Source organism: Tauraco erythrolophus, chromosome W (assembly GCF_009769465.1).
Source record: "Tauraco erythrolophus isolate bTauEry1 chromosome W, bTauEry1.pri, whole genome shotgun sequence".
Taxonomy (NCBI): Eukaryota; Metazoa; Chordata; class Aves; order Musophagiformes; family Musophagidae; genus Tauraco; species Tauraco erythrolophus.
The window spans coordinates 18,464,287-18,478,654 of record NC_141497.1 but is presented as its reverse complement, the minus strand read 5'-3'; the positions used below and the strand labels follow the sequence as shown (position 1 = coordinate 18,478,654).

General features: G+C 48.4%; 1 protein-coding gene across 5 annotated transcripts in view; it reads right to left on the bottom strand.

Annotated features, from left to right (window-relative positions):
• Positions 1-13,830, bottom strand: part of LOC147526251 (ubiquitin-associated protein 2-like) — a 120,239-nt gene extending 106,409 nt beyond the window's left edge. For all 5 annotated transcript variants that reach the window (XR_015222962.1, XM_086630254.1, XM_086630255.1 and 2 more), the window contains exon 1: positions 13,795-13,830. The gene's annotated coding sequence lies outside the window, so the exon portion shown is untranslated. The remainder of the gene's footprint in view (positions 1-13,794) is intronic.
• Between the last annotated feature and the right edge of the window lie 538 nt (positions 13,831-14,368).

Below are 14,368 nucleotides of genomic sequence, written 5' to 3'. Positions count from 1 at the left end.
GGTAGCCTGGGAAAAATACAGAGAAATTGTCCGAGCAGTCAGGGATCATGTTAGGAAAGCTAATGCCCTGATAGAGTTAAATCTGGCCAGGGACATCAAGGGCAACAAGAAAAACTTCTATAGATATGTCAGTGATAAAAAGAGATCTAGGGAAAATGTAGGCCCTCTCTGGAAGGAAACAAGGGACCTGGCTACCCAGGATATGGAGAAGGCTGAGGTTCTCAATGATTTCTTTGCCTCAGTCTTCACTGGCAAGAGCTCCAGCGGCACAGCCCAAGTCACAGAAGGCAAAGGCAGGGACTGGGAGAATGAAGAACCACCCACTGTAGGAGAAGATCAGGTCCGAGACCATCTAAAGAACCTGAAGGTGCACAAGTCCATGAGACCTGATGAGGTGCATCCGCAGGTCCTGAGGGAGCTGGCAGATGAAGTTGCTAAGCCACTATCCATCATATTTGAGAAGTCATGGCAGTCTGGTGAAGTTCCCAATGACTGGAAAAGGGGAAACATAGCCCCCATCTTTAAAAAGGGGAAAAAAGAAGACCCGGGGAACTACAGGCCAGTCAGTCTCACCTCTGCGCCCAGCAAGATCATGGAGCAGATCCTCCTGGTGACTATGCTAAGGCACATGGAAAATCACGGGGTGATTGGTGACAGCCAACATGGCTTCACTAAGGGCAAATCCTGCCTGACAAATGTGGTGGCCTTCTACGATGGGGTTACAGCATTAGTGGATAAGGGAAGAGCAACTGACATCGTCTACCTGGACTCGTCCAAAGCATTTGATACTGTCCCACACGCCATCCTTGTCTCTAAACTGGAGAGACATGGATTTGATGGATGGACTACTCGGTGGATAAGGAATTGGCTGGACGGTCACGCTCAAAGAGTTGTGGTCAACAGCTCGATGTCCAAGTGGAGTTCAGTGATGAGTGGTGTTCCTCAGGGGTCAGTACTGAGGCCGGTGCTTTTTATGATGAGGGTGGTGAGGCACTATACTAGGTTGCCCAGAGAAGCTGTGAATGCTCCATCCCTAGAGGTGTTCAAGGCCAGGTTGGATGTATCCTTGTACGTATATGTATATATTCATATAGCATTATAAGTAGTATTAAATTGTTCTCATCTCAACCCACAGGTCCCTTCCCCATCCCCAGTGTGTGGGGGAGGAGTGAGCGAGCAGCTGTGAGGAGTTTAGTTGCTGGAGCGGCCTAAACCACGATAGTTCTTTATTTTTGGCGCCCAACGTGGGGCCCGAAGGGTTGAGATAACAATGGATTTGACCGGAATGTGTTAAAATAATAGAGGTTTTATAATTTAGCGCCTCTTATCTGCCATATATGCTGTTTGTTGGAATTCTTTCGCCATTTATTATCTCCGCGTGTTGGACTAGGATGAAAGGCATTTTTCCTCCAATTAAAAGTTTTACTGAACTATGTTGTGGAATGCTGATAAAATCGTGGGTGTTGGGACCAGTTCTGTATCTGTATTCAGCAGTGCAGAGGGGCGTGGTGATGTGGACCTCATTTATTAATCTTAAGCGCTACCTGGCGGGTGTTGTTGCCAATTACACCAGTGGCTTCTCTCCTTCTCTCAGAGCCAATTCATAAGGGGGATGGCTTCCTTGTGTTCCCTTCCCCCCCTAGGCCGTTTACAAAAGCTCATGCAAATTTTGAGAATACTGAACAGCATTGGGATAATCTAAAGGGTTTGATTTGTTGCAAGGTCTCCTGAATATATGTTTTCTTATATATATATATATTTAGAGTTAATCGACCGTTTAGAAGTGGGTACCAATTCATTTCTCGTGTTATTGTGCTTGCTGTCTCAACCCCTGTGACAAGCACTGTGGCTACTCAAACCCTGGCTTCTGGTACCCGGCGCAAAAGCAAACACCCTGCTCAAGCCACTACAACAAGCACAGCACCTACTCAGACTACAACGTTATCAGTTGCTCCCGTAAGCAGGAGGAAATGTGTACGAAAGTCAGAACGTAGAGGAGAGGTTGATGATAAAGAGGAGCAACCGGGGCCATCGCGACGACTGGAAGAAGAGAAAGCAGGGCTAAAACGACAGAGAGAGAGAAAGAACTTTCTGCTTATCCAGAAGAGGAAGAGGTAGTAGGTGACTCTCAAGCAGGGCCATCACAACAAGAGAGAAGGAGGGAACGTTCCATTTCTCCCTGTGATGGGTTGATGCAAAGGGGTTCTGGTAGCAGGAGAAGGGATTTGCGCCCTGTGACTTCTCTGGTTTTGGAACCGGGTCAGACCCGGTTCTGGCCACCAGATCGGACTCCCATCCCCCTCGGGCCAGGGTTGAGCCAATCGGCGCCTCTGCGAATTGCCCTATTTAAGTTGGGACAAAGGAACCAGAAAAGGTGCTTTGCCCAGCTGTGAGGAGAGAAGGAAGGCACTGCCCCCGCTCCCCGGCTCCCAGCCGGGGGCTGCCTGCACCAGGCCGGCGCCACCCGCTGAGGATGGCGATGGCGGAACCGCCGGGGGAACTCAGGGAGCACCCCGCTCCCGGGGTGCTGCTGGGCCAAGTTCACCCGGAGAGGACTGAGATCTGAGAGAAACGGCCACACTGACACCAGGTCAGTGAAGATGGAACGAGATGAGGTGCCGGAGCTGAGTTTCCCCTGCAACCGGTGGCGAGACGGCAGCGGCTCCCTGCAGCCAGGACGGACTCGGTGGAGCAGAGACCCACTCGCAGCCCATGGAGAAGCCCACGTCGGAGAAGAGATGCCTGAGCCTGAGAGAGGTGGTGGAGCATGGGACGCACAACAAGGCAGAGACGCATCTAGAGTCCGTATGACGACCCACGCTGCAGCGAGTGGCAGCAGCTCCCTAAGAATCCGAGACTGTGGTAAAGCCCACACTGGAGCAATCCAATGGGGGAGGATTGCGTCCTGCAGATGGGACTCACACTGGAGGAGTTTGTGGATTTTTCCTTGTGAGTAGGAGATCCACCGGAGCAAGGGAAAAGGGTGTAAGGACTCCTCCTCCTTTAAGAAAGGAGCGTCAGGAACAACATGGGATGAACTGACCTACACTCCCCCAGTCCCTGTCCCCCTGCGCCACTGGGGGAGGAGGTAGAAGGTGTTGTTTTTAAGATTTGGCTGTGTTTCTTTTTATCCTCTCAAGTAACTGGTTTTGTTTTCTCTTTATCCTTTCAAGTAACTGTTAATAAATTGTTTTTGCTTTATTCCCAAGCCGAGTCTGTTTTGCCCAGGACCATGGTTGGTGGGTGCTCCCTCTGTTCTTGTCTCGACCCTCAGTCCTTTTGTTACATTTTTCTCCTCTCCACTTCACTGGAGAAGGAGTGAGAGAGCGGCTGTGTGGAGTTTAGTTGCCGGATCGGCCTAAACCACGACACTCCCCAAAGAAGAACTCAGCGGAGGAGAGATGACGATCTCATAGATGAGACAATAACCACCTGATCTCTAAACATGAGTGAGCTGCGAGACATTCAAAGAGATTACAGTCGTCATAGAGGTGAGCCCCTTGTCACCTGGTTGCTCAGATGCTGGGACACGGGGGCCAATAGTCTGGAGTTAGATGGTAGAGAAGCCAGGCAGCTAGGAGCCCTAGCCATGGATGGAGGCATTGATAAAGCAATTGGAAGGCAGACACAAGTCCGCAGCCTCTGGAGACGGCTCCTGGCAGCTGTAAAGGAAAGGTACCCCTACAAGGACGAGGTGCCATGTAATTTGGGCAAGTGGGCCAACATAGAGAAAGCTATTCAGTACCTGGGGGAACTAGCCATGCGAGAGGTGATTTATTGTAACCCGAGAAGCGCATGGTTATCTGAAGATCCGGATGACATCCAGTGCGTACGACCCATATGGCAGAAGATTCTATGGAGTGTGCCACCAGCATATCCCACCTCACTGGCAGTAATGGACCTCAGAGACAATGCACCACCCGTGGGTGATGTGGTCACTCAACTCCAACAATATGAAGATAATACTTCTGTACGGGCCTGCATTGTGACTGTGGAGAAGCGGTCTGAGGAGGTCCGAGAATTAAAAGTAGACTCCTTGTCACCTGCACATTCCAGAATTTCAACTGTTAGAACCAAGCATTACCCTCCTCGAGAGAGACGGTATAGATCACGGGGCGAGCTGTGGTTCTACCTGCGTGATCATGGAGAAGACATGAGAAGGTGGGATGGAAAATCCACCTCAGCCCTAGAGGCAAGGGTACGCCAGTTGGGAGGAAGAACCAACAGAAACAGGAATTTTCCTGACTCCTCCAGAAGTAGGAAATATTCTGATTCCTCCAGGAAAGCTGTTGCTTCAGTCTACAGTGAGCCGTTCCCTAGACAAAACGGGAGGGCTGATCCTCCTAACAATCCTGATTCTAATTCTGCTGATCCTCCTCACAAGGAATGAACTATGGACATAATAACAGGTATTAGAGGGGCCCTGCCTCCAGCCAGGTGGAGGAAAGGGACAATCGAGTTTACTGGACTGTGTGGATTCGGTGGCCTGGCACATCAGACCCCCAAAAGTATAAGGCTCTAGTGGACACTGGTGCCCAATGCACCCTGATGCCATCGAACTTTAGAGGGGCAGAACCCATCTACATTTCCAGAGTGACAGGGGGTCCCAACAGCTGATGGTGTTAGAGGCTGAAGTGAGTCTAACTGGAAAGCAGTGGCAAAAACACCCCATTGTGACTGGCCCGGAAGCGCCGTGCATCCTTGGCGTAGATTATCTTAAGAGAGGGTATTACAAGGACCCAAAAGGGTATCGGTGGGCTTTTGGCATAGCTGCAATAGAGACAGAAGAAGTCAAGCAGTTGTCTACTTTGCCTGGTCTCTCAGAGGACCCTTCTGCTGTGGGATTACTGAGGGTCGAAGAACAACAGGTGCTGATCGATGCTACAACAGTGCACCGACGGCAATATCGCACCAACTGAGACTCTGGGATTCCTATCCATAAGTTGATTCGTCAACTGGAGAGTCAAGGGGTGATCACCAAGACCTGCTCGCCTTTTAACAGCCCCATATGGCCTGTGCGTAAGTGCAATGGAGAGTGGAGACTGACAGTAGACTATAATGGCCTGAATGAAGTTACGCCACCTGGCTGCTCCTGCCATTGCCCCGGCCAGGCATGGCGTGCCGTCTGCTGCATTTCACTTGCTCCGTTTCGCGTGCGCCACTGCAGCCAGGGGAGAGCTGCTGCCCTCTGAGGGGGCAGCAGTGCTGCCGTGCTGCCCTGTGGCCCCACTAACGCGGCTGTGTTTGCAGGTGTGGTTTCAGAACAGACAGGCCAAGTGGAGGTGGCAGGAGAAGTGTTTTTTCTCAATTCCTTTGGCAGCAGAATGCAGGCCACAGTTTGCTTTCACTTGGAGGGGCATCCAGTATACCTGGAATCGACTGCCCCAGGGGTGGAAACACAGCCCCACTATTTGCCATGGACTGATCCAGACCACACTGGAACAGGGTGAAGCCCCAGAACATTTGCAATACATTGATGACATCATTGTATGGGGCAACACAGCAGAAGAAGTTTTTGAGAAAGGTGAGAAAATAACCAATATCCTTCTAAAAGCTGGTTTTGCCATAAAACAAAGTAAGGTCAAGGGACCCACATGGGAGATTCAGTTTTTGGGAATAAAATGGAAAGATGAGCGTCGTCAGATTCCGATGGACGTGATTAATAAAATAACAGCTATGTCCCCACCAACCAACAAAAAGGAAGCACAAGCTTTCTTAGGCATTGGGGGTTTCTGGCGAATGCATATTCCTGACTACAGCCAGATTGTAAAACCCCTCTATCAAATAACCCAAAAGAAGAACAATTTTCAATGGGGCCCAGAGCAAAAACAAGCCTTTGAACAAATTAAACAAGAAATAGTCCATGCGGTAGCCCTAGGACCAGTCCAGACAGGACAAGATGTCAAAAACGTGCTCTACACTGCAGCCGGGGAGAATGGTCCTACCTGGAGTCTCTGGCAAAAAGCGCCAGGGGAGACGCGAGGTTGACCTCTTGGGTTTTGGAGTTGGGGATACAAAGGATCCGAAGCCAACTATACTCCAACTGAAAAAGAGATACTGGCAGCATATGAAGGAGTCCGAGCTGCTTCTGAAGTGCTTGGTACGGAAGCACAGTTGCTCCTGGCACCTCGATTGCCAGTGCTGGGCTGGATGTTCAAAGGGAGCGTCCCGTCTACACATCACACTACTGAAGGAGAAGGTGAATCAAGTCAGTTCGCAGAGGTGAAAGCCATCCAACTGGCTTTAGACATTGCTGAACAAGAAAAGTGGCCAATGCTCTATCTCTATACTGACTCATGGATGGTGGCAAATGCCCTGTGTGCATGGCTACAGCAATGGAAGCAGAGCAGCTGGCAACGCAGAGGCAAACCCATCTGGGCCGCCCCATTGTGGAAGGACATTGCTGCCTGGGTAGAGAAGCTGGTTGTAAAAGTACGTCATGTAGATGCTCATGTGCCCAAGAGTTGGGCCACTGAGGAACATCAAAACAATCAACAGGTGGATCAGGCCACTAAGATTCAAGTGTCTCAGGTGGATCTGGACTGGCAACACAAAGCTGAAAAATTTTTAGCTCGTTGGGCCCATGATGCCTCGGGCCATCAAGGAAGAGATGCAACATACAGATGGGCTCATGATCGAGGGGTGGGCTTAACTATGGACACCTCTGCAATAGCAGAGGTTATCCATGAATGTGAAACATGCGCTGCAATCAAGCAAGCCAAGCAGTTAAAGCCTCTCTGGTATGCAGGACATTGGTTGAAATATAAGTACGGGGAGGCTTGGCAAATTGATTATATCACGGTTCCACATTCTTCATAATGAAGAATGAACTTTGACAGAACCAGAACTGATTCCAGACACCCAGCAACTTCCTCGAGATCAACATCTTCAACCTGCAGACTGTGGACATGGACTGTTGCCGGATACACCAACTACGAGCTCCAAATACCACATGCAACAGAGACTGTGTCATCCGTTCTACCTACTGAGCAAATTCCACATCATTTTTCTTGCCCTGAGAGACTGCTACAACAGATGAAGCCCGGAGTTACGGACTGAACAAACTCAACACACATTTTGGAGGGATGACCCATGGACTAGGGGAATAGTATCCATGTATATATGTGAGGTTTGAACATGACATGAATTGTGTGGAATAAGGGGTGGATACTGTCCTGGTTTCAGCTGGGACAGAGTCAGCTCTTCTTTTTAGCAGCCAGAAGAGCTCCGTGTTTTGGTTTTAGTCTGGGACTTGCTCTGAGAAGAACGCTGATAGCGCACTGATGTTTGTAGTTGGCACTGAGGTCTCAAGGGCTTTTCAGCTGCCGTGTTCTTGCTGGTGTGCAGGAGCACAACAGAATAGGGGGGAGCACGATACGGTCGTGATACGGGGGGTAGTCCTCTCTGACCCTGGCAACGCCTCCACTGCAGATGGTCCCTCAGCCACATCATCCGTCGATGGGCCTTCCACCTCCAGAGCCTCATACCTCTTGCGCAGAGGCACCTGGAAAGGCGAGGTGGGCAAGGAAGGGGGTCGCCTGTCACCCTGAGCACAGACTTGCTCCCATTCATTGTTTTCTTTTAAGCTTCTGCCGTGTGGGGGGAGGATACAGAGTCCCCTTCGTCTTGGGGTTCTTTCTGTGGTTCTTCTTGTTGCTGTCTCAGGATGGGCAGCACCTGACACCACCCATCTACCTCTCTCTCAGACTCCTTGATTCTCCTTAACCTTTCTACTTCCTCTCTCAGCTCTGCAACCATGCTGAGCAGATCACCCACCTGGTCGCACCTCACACAGCTGTTCTCACCACTGCCTTCCCTTACCAGGGAAAGGCTCTGGCACTCCCTGCAGCCTGAGACCTGGACAGCTGCATGGTTTCGTGGGAGCTCTGTCTGCACTGCCACATCCCTTCTGCTGGGTGCAGAGGACTGCACCTTCCGCCGAGTGGCTACCATGGCTGAGCTGCTTCTGAGCTGGTGACAGCCACCAACTAAACTCACCTCTCGAGCAGGCAGCCTGACTGCGCCCTTCCTCACCAACTGCCGCGCCACACCACACCCTCTTTGCCCGCTCCTGGTCGCTCGCTCTCCCTGGGATGTTTTTAGTAAGGGTGGGCGGGACCGCCGTTGCTCTGGCAACGCCCAGGCCACGTCAGCGTCTCCCGCGAGAGCTGCCGGCTCCTGGGGGGTCTCTTCACTCCCCTGGCATTTCCTGGCTTTTTCGGGAAAAGCCCGTGTGCGCCGAGATCTGCCGCTGCGCAGCGGGTCGGGCCGGCTCTGGAGCAGCTCCCTTCGGCAACTGACAGTCTGGGCTACCTGCTGTAGGCGGCCCTGCTTGAGTAGAGGGAGACAAGATGATCTCCAGAGGTCCCTGCCAACCTCAGACAGTCTGTGATTAAGTGAAGTAAAAAGGGAATGAAGTCCTATAACAGAAAAGCTGCTACAGAAAATGACCCACAAGCTTCGTTAGGGACAACTCAAACTCTAGCCTTTCTGTTCAGACAGTCACATAACAAAAATCAAGTCAATGTCTATCTTCAATAAAATCAGGTAGAGTAAAAGTCACTAGGACTTTAAATCCAGCAACATACACTACTACATCAACAGATAAAATATTAAATAATTAAAACCAGAGTACAGGTATGAAGTTGCAAGGAGTTTTATACTTGCAGTCATAACAGAGAACTATTCAAGAAAGACAATAAGCATGTTTTCCTAAGATGCAAAAAAAGGTTCCTGGGCACAGCTGCTATCTGGACATCAAAAAGCAACAAAGAAACCCAACAGGTTGAGGACACATCAGAAGCCAGAAGGTTTTCTCAAACACTGAAAAAAACAAACCCGCAAACCAAAACAAACCACCCACAAAAAACTTTTGCATACTCATTAACTTGCCTTCACCAACCTCATAACACTATTTCAATCTTTCTCTAAATTGAATTTCAGATGTCTACCTGTTGGTGCTTACCCCACGTTCAAAACACTCAGAAATTCATTCAGTGTCTAATAAAAGAAAGTGAAGCACAAAACCAGGAAATGCAGTACTGCTCCCCCTCATCACATTTAGTCACCCAAAGTTAACACCAGTAACTTGGGTCCCTCCTTTGTCAGTCCCAAAATGGATCACAAGTCAGTCATTTGAAGAACGTGTGACTGAAAGCGGAAATAAAAGCCCAGTAACAAGACATTTGTCCCTTAGGGTATAACCCATCAAAAGCATGGACCAAAATTTCTCAAATACAATATATTATGTACAGCCCGACAGCAGAGCAGGGTTTGGCACCAGAATTCCTTTCAGATTCATGTTGCTGAAACTGCATCTAAGACAACATGCAAGTTTGAAAATCGAGGAAGAATGTAAATGCAGAAAGGAAGAAAAAAAAATAATCAATAGCCTTCAAATACAGGGAAACATGAACAATGCGATAATATGAGATATTGGTCAAGTGTTTACCATAAAATAGCCATGATTCAGTTAACATTTAAAACCAAATAGAAAGAGGAAACAGAAAAGCTTTCAGAAGCCATATGCTTAATTCTATGTTATTATATCCACCATCTTCAAAACACTTAAATATAGTAGAAAAAAAATAATTTTCTTTGCTCAAAAGTAATCTCAATATGGTCTCTAAAGCATCATCCTACTTCCAAGAACAGTATTTTAGTCATAAGAAATACAACTGAAATGTTCTAGATGAAACCTACGCCACACACAGTAAAACTGCAAAAAGACTTCTCTCTACAGCTAACCATTAAAAATACTTAGAAATATGATCATAGCTACTGAATTCAAATTTTACACCTTCAACCACAGGGCTGCCTAAGACTAAGACAGACCTCCCCCCACATTAAACCAGGTTAAAAAAGTGCAACCTGATGATTCAAATCTGGAGGTGAAGAAAGTATTTGTGTTTTCTTCATTTAACTTTGCATTCAAATACTAAATGATTCTGTAACACAAATTCCGTTGAATCTGCATCTTCATCTGCAGATCTGGGATGAACTGTGCTTCCTGTATGGTAAAGCAAAAAAATTAAAACCATGAAGTTCACCATAAGAGTACTACTTCAGTCAAATCTTAAGCCTCAAGAAAGATCAAAGCTCTCTCAATACAGGAAACATTTCATCATTTTTAATGCAAAATGCTACATTTAGCCAGGTTAAGGACTCCTCCAAGCTCATCTGTTGGAAGACTTATTTAAGAAGCCAGGGAAGGAGAGGAAAAAAGCTTGACAAGTTTACCTTCGAAAGAAGCTGCAATATCTTGCAGCTTTCACAAACACAGCTAGACACAAAAAAAAAAAAAAAGAGAACAGAGTAGAAACAACTCCACCCAAGGGAACTGCACAAAGTTGTTCGTATAACCTATCTTACAAGTTTTACAATCTAGAGAGAACATAAATAAAACAATATGCTCAGCAAAATAGTTATGATGTAGTCAAAGTAAGCTGAGCAAGCCAAGAGATCTTGGGCATCAGATTGAATCACCTCTAATCTATCTGTCTTTAGTCACTGTTTACTCTTTGCAGTATTGAGAAGTAATGGAGGGAAAAGGGCTGAAGGTACCACACCTGTGAAATGGACTGCAAGAGCCCCAGGTGGATGGGGAGTTCTGACAAACTGCGAGTTTGGATGGCCAAAATTAAAGAGCATGGACTTTAATGTTAGAGCAAAACAGAGAAACCCTTTGTACGATTCTTGTAAAATATGAACCTTAAGTAATTGCAAAGGAGCTACTTTCACAACCTTTCATCTCAGCTCTCACTTTAATGAGCATAACCTGTTTAGGGAAGTCATATGAAAAACAGTACAAGTCCAAACTGGGTCTTCTCTGAAAAGCAAAGACGACACAAAGGGGTACGAATGAGCAGATTGTATCAGAAAAAAAAACAACAACAAAATTCAACAAAAATCTTCAGCAGAATAACAACACTGAAGTGGATATTACTCGTATTTCCTCTAGCACCTTCCATTCAATAGTTTTGAAGTATACAAATACAACATTTTTCTTTAATCTGTCATCTTATAAAAGGGTCAAGTAACTTGGCTTCTCTTTTACCAAGGTCATGCAAGGCTGTTGCAAACCTGAGCACAGAATACAGGTCTTCAGAGTCCTGCTCATGTGCTTTAACCAAATAAGAGACAAAGATAAATAAAAATATTAATAAAAGATATAAATTTGTATTCCTATTCTTTCATGAAGAACCTATTGCAAATACTGGTATTAAACATTAATAGTAATACTATACTTGCAATTTCAGTAATAGTAATACTATCAATACTAATTATTAACAGAGTATTAGTAGTCTGATACATACATTTCTCAAGCACTATTTATCAGCATACAATTCTGCTATGATCGGTATCACCAGGGAGACACCAGCAACAAATATAAAACATCAAAAAAATAGCATTCTATGAGGAAAAACTAAAAAAACACAAAACAAAACACTTCTTAGACAAGATTATTTTGTTGGGTTTTCCCTTAGCTTCCTTAGATTTTAGTGGCAAGTCGGTAACTCTAAAGTCACCTCAAATGGTCAAATCCTTTTGCAACTCATGGCACTAGGAGCTTTTTTGAGGACTGGCCAAAACAATGCAAGTGAAACAGTCTAAATTTCTGAATTTCCATGTCTTTGTTTTTATTACTATAAACTGTTTTTTTAATCAATATGCCGATAACTGCAACCAGAACAAAACAGAATAGTGCTTGCCCAATTCCCACTCCTCTCTCTCTTTTTTATCAAGATTATTGAGGTTATAAACACAAAAGCTGGCTGATTTTCCAGACTATGCATCAAAATTGGTTTACACCAGTTAATCCAGTTTCTCCACATAACCCTCCAGGAGTCTCAAACATCATTAATGCTGCAAAGTGATTTAGTCTTGCTTGCTTTCAAGTTACCTAGTGTAAGATTAAAAATAAATTCTTTAAACAAGTTAGGTCAAACCACCACAGAGAGATCAGGCCCAGGTATAACTACTGAGTCAGTCAAGTAGGAATCCAAACCCAGATTCCACTAGAGAATGTGATATAACCAAGGGAATTGCTAAAAGGGCCTGGTAAATATTAAAAAAGCAAAGCCTCAGAAGGCTGAGTCGCTGCCATTTAAGGACTCCGTTTCAATGGCAAGCACTGCTCCTCCAGGCCTGCACATCCTCCCCCCTCCCTTCACACACATCCAGCTCCAACTTCTCTCAAAAAAAAACACAGCTGCTCTCACACCAGGACAGCCCCTCCTGTCACCAGCCACCACCATTCCAGAGGCTATTGCCTTGACCTGCTGCTGTATTATAAGCATTCACCATTTACTCAAATTGAGATGACTAGAGACCGATTGCTGCTTAGTAGCTAGAGACAAAGCAAGCTGGCCCTTGGGAGCTTCCCCTTACATAGCTCCACACCAAATCTGAAGTTTCTGTTCCACAAGACTGCATGTTCCTTTGAACATAACCAAGAGGGTTCTGCACATCCATGCTCCTGATGTTAACACACACAAGAAAGAAGCTTTGAACTAGGTTCTCACACTGAGCACCTCTCAGGTGGCATTCAACAGCCCTGCAGACATTTCAGTGCATATTTTCAAATCTATTTCATATCACAGAGTTCAGATCCTTCCCATCAGGCTCAAAGGTGCACCAGGTCCCTTTCTACATCCAGTTTCTTACAGAAGGGTTTCTACCAGTTCACTTTCCAGCTGTAATTTTCTTCAGCAACAATAGCAAACACAGAAGAGCTTTTTTTTTGTTTGTTTTTAAATGCAACATAAGTTGCCCTGACTTCCAATTCTCAGCAAGCACACATAATCGGAGGTTAGGAAGGACTAGGTAGAGGTTAACAGAGAGAACAGTTCATTCATCACTATGTCCTCAAGTAACCTACTGTTGCCACTGAGATGTTATTGTCAGTAAATTATGTAGCTGTGACTGTGACACGGCTGCCCTACCCCACCCCACCAGAGAGGGTGCGCACCCAGAAAGGAGAGAGGGAAAGACAACATGGAAGCAAAGCCCTACACAAGGCACAAATCAATAGTTATTCACCCACTTGTTCCTATCCCGTGCTGCCAGTAGGCCTGACTCAAGATTAGGAAGGGGCCCAAAGGCACGTCCCACCCTCCACCGGCCCTGCTTCTACTCTGAGGGGTCCAGCTGCACCCCCCTTTCTTCACACCCCCAAGCCCACAGAGCCAGAAGCACGAACTCGTCAGGAGAGAAACCCTCAGCTGTAACGAGATGAGAAACAAGGGGGATGGAGTGCAGGACTCCATCCCCAGAACGGAAGAGGGCGGAAAAACTAACCCACCCCTCCCGGCACTCATCGGGGGTGGGGTCGGCTCGGCTCTCCCTCCCCACACGAGCCCGGGCTGGAGCAGGGCGGGAGCTGCCCACAACCGCGGCCTACTCAGCGGCCTCTACTCGCGCCCCTGAGGGGAAGGTGGGGGAAGACGACGGGACGGACGGCGGCAAGCTAGGGCAAGGCGAAGCTTCCCCCAGGCGACCGCCAGGAAAAGTAAGGCAGAGCCGCTCTCCCCCACGGCCAGGAAGGGACGGCCCTAGCTGGCACCCGCCGCCAGACAAAAGCTCCTACAAGGATAGGAAAACGGGCCTGTCCCGGGGCCTCAGGCCGCAGAGGGAGCAACGGCCGCCCCCGGACCGTTGAGCGAGGGAGAAGCGCCGGCCCCTCCCGGGCGCGCGAATTCGCACCCCCGCTCCCCACGCGCGGAGCAGGCAGTGATAAAGGGGGACCCCGCTCCCCCCCACGGGCGCGCGGCCCCGGGCCACCCCGCGCGATACCTGCCCAATGTGCTCACAAAGCAGTAGCGGCGCCCACTACCGTCACGTGACCACCCTCTGCCTGCCTCGCGCTCTCTCTCCCCCTTCCACGCGCGCGCGAGGCCGCTCCCCCGCCACGTGACGTGATACTTTCGCCTACCGTCCCCCTCCCCTCCCGCGCATCTCTCACACACCGCTAACGTGAACCCGTCTACCAACTCCTCCACTTACCCCGACACCACGTGAACAGGGCGGAGGAAGCTAGCCTCTTTCCCCATCACGTGACCAGGGCTCCGCCTCCCCAACGCGCGCGCGGCGGAAAGGGATGGTTGGCCTAGCCCATGGCTGTGCTGAGGGGAGGGGTTGTGGGATCTGTTTGTCCCTAGGGGTGGGCGTTAGTGCTGGTTCGTCACCGCTGGTTGCTCCGCGGGAGCCCTGGAGGAAGGCCGCAGCCGTTCCTGGGGTCGCTCCGTAGAGGATTGACGCGCTGGCGGAGCCCGACCGGGAAGGGCGGCCCCGTCTCAGCACTTTGTCAGGCCGCAGAGAGACAGAGGCCTAGTGTCCACGGGCGCAGCCCGCGCCCTAGCGAGATGGG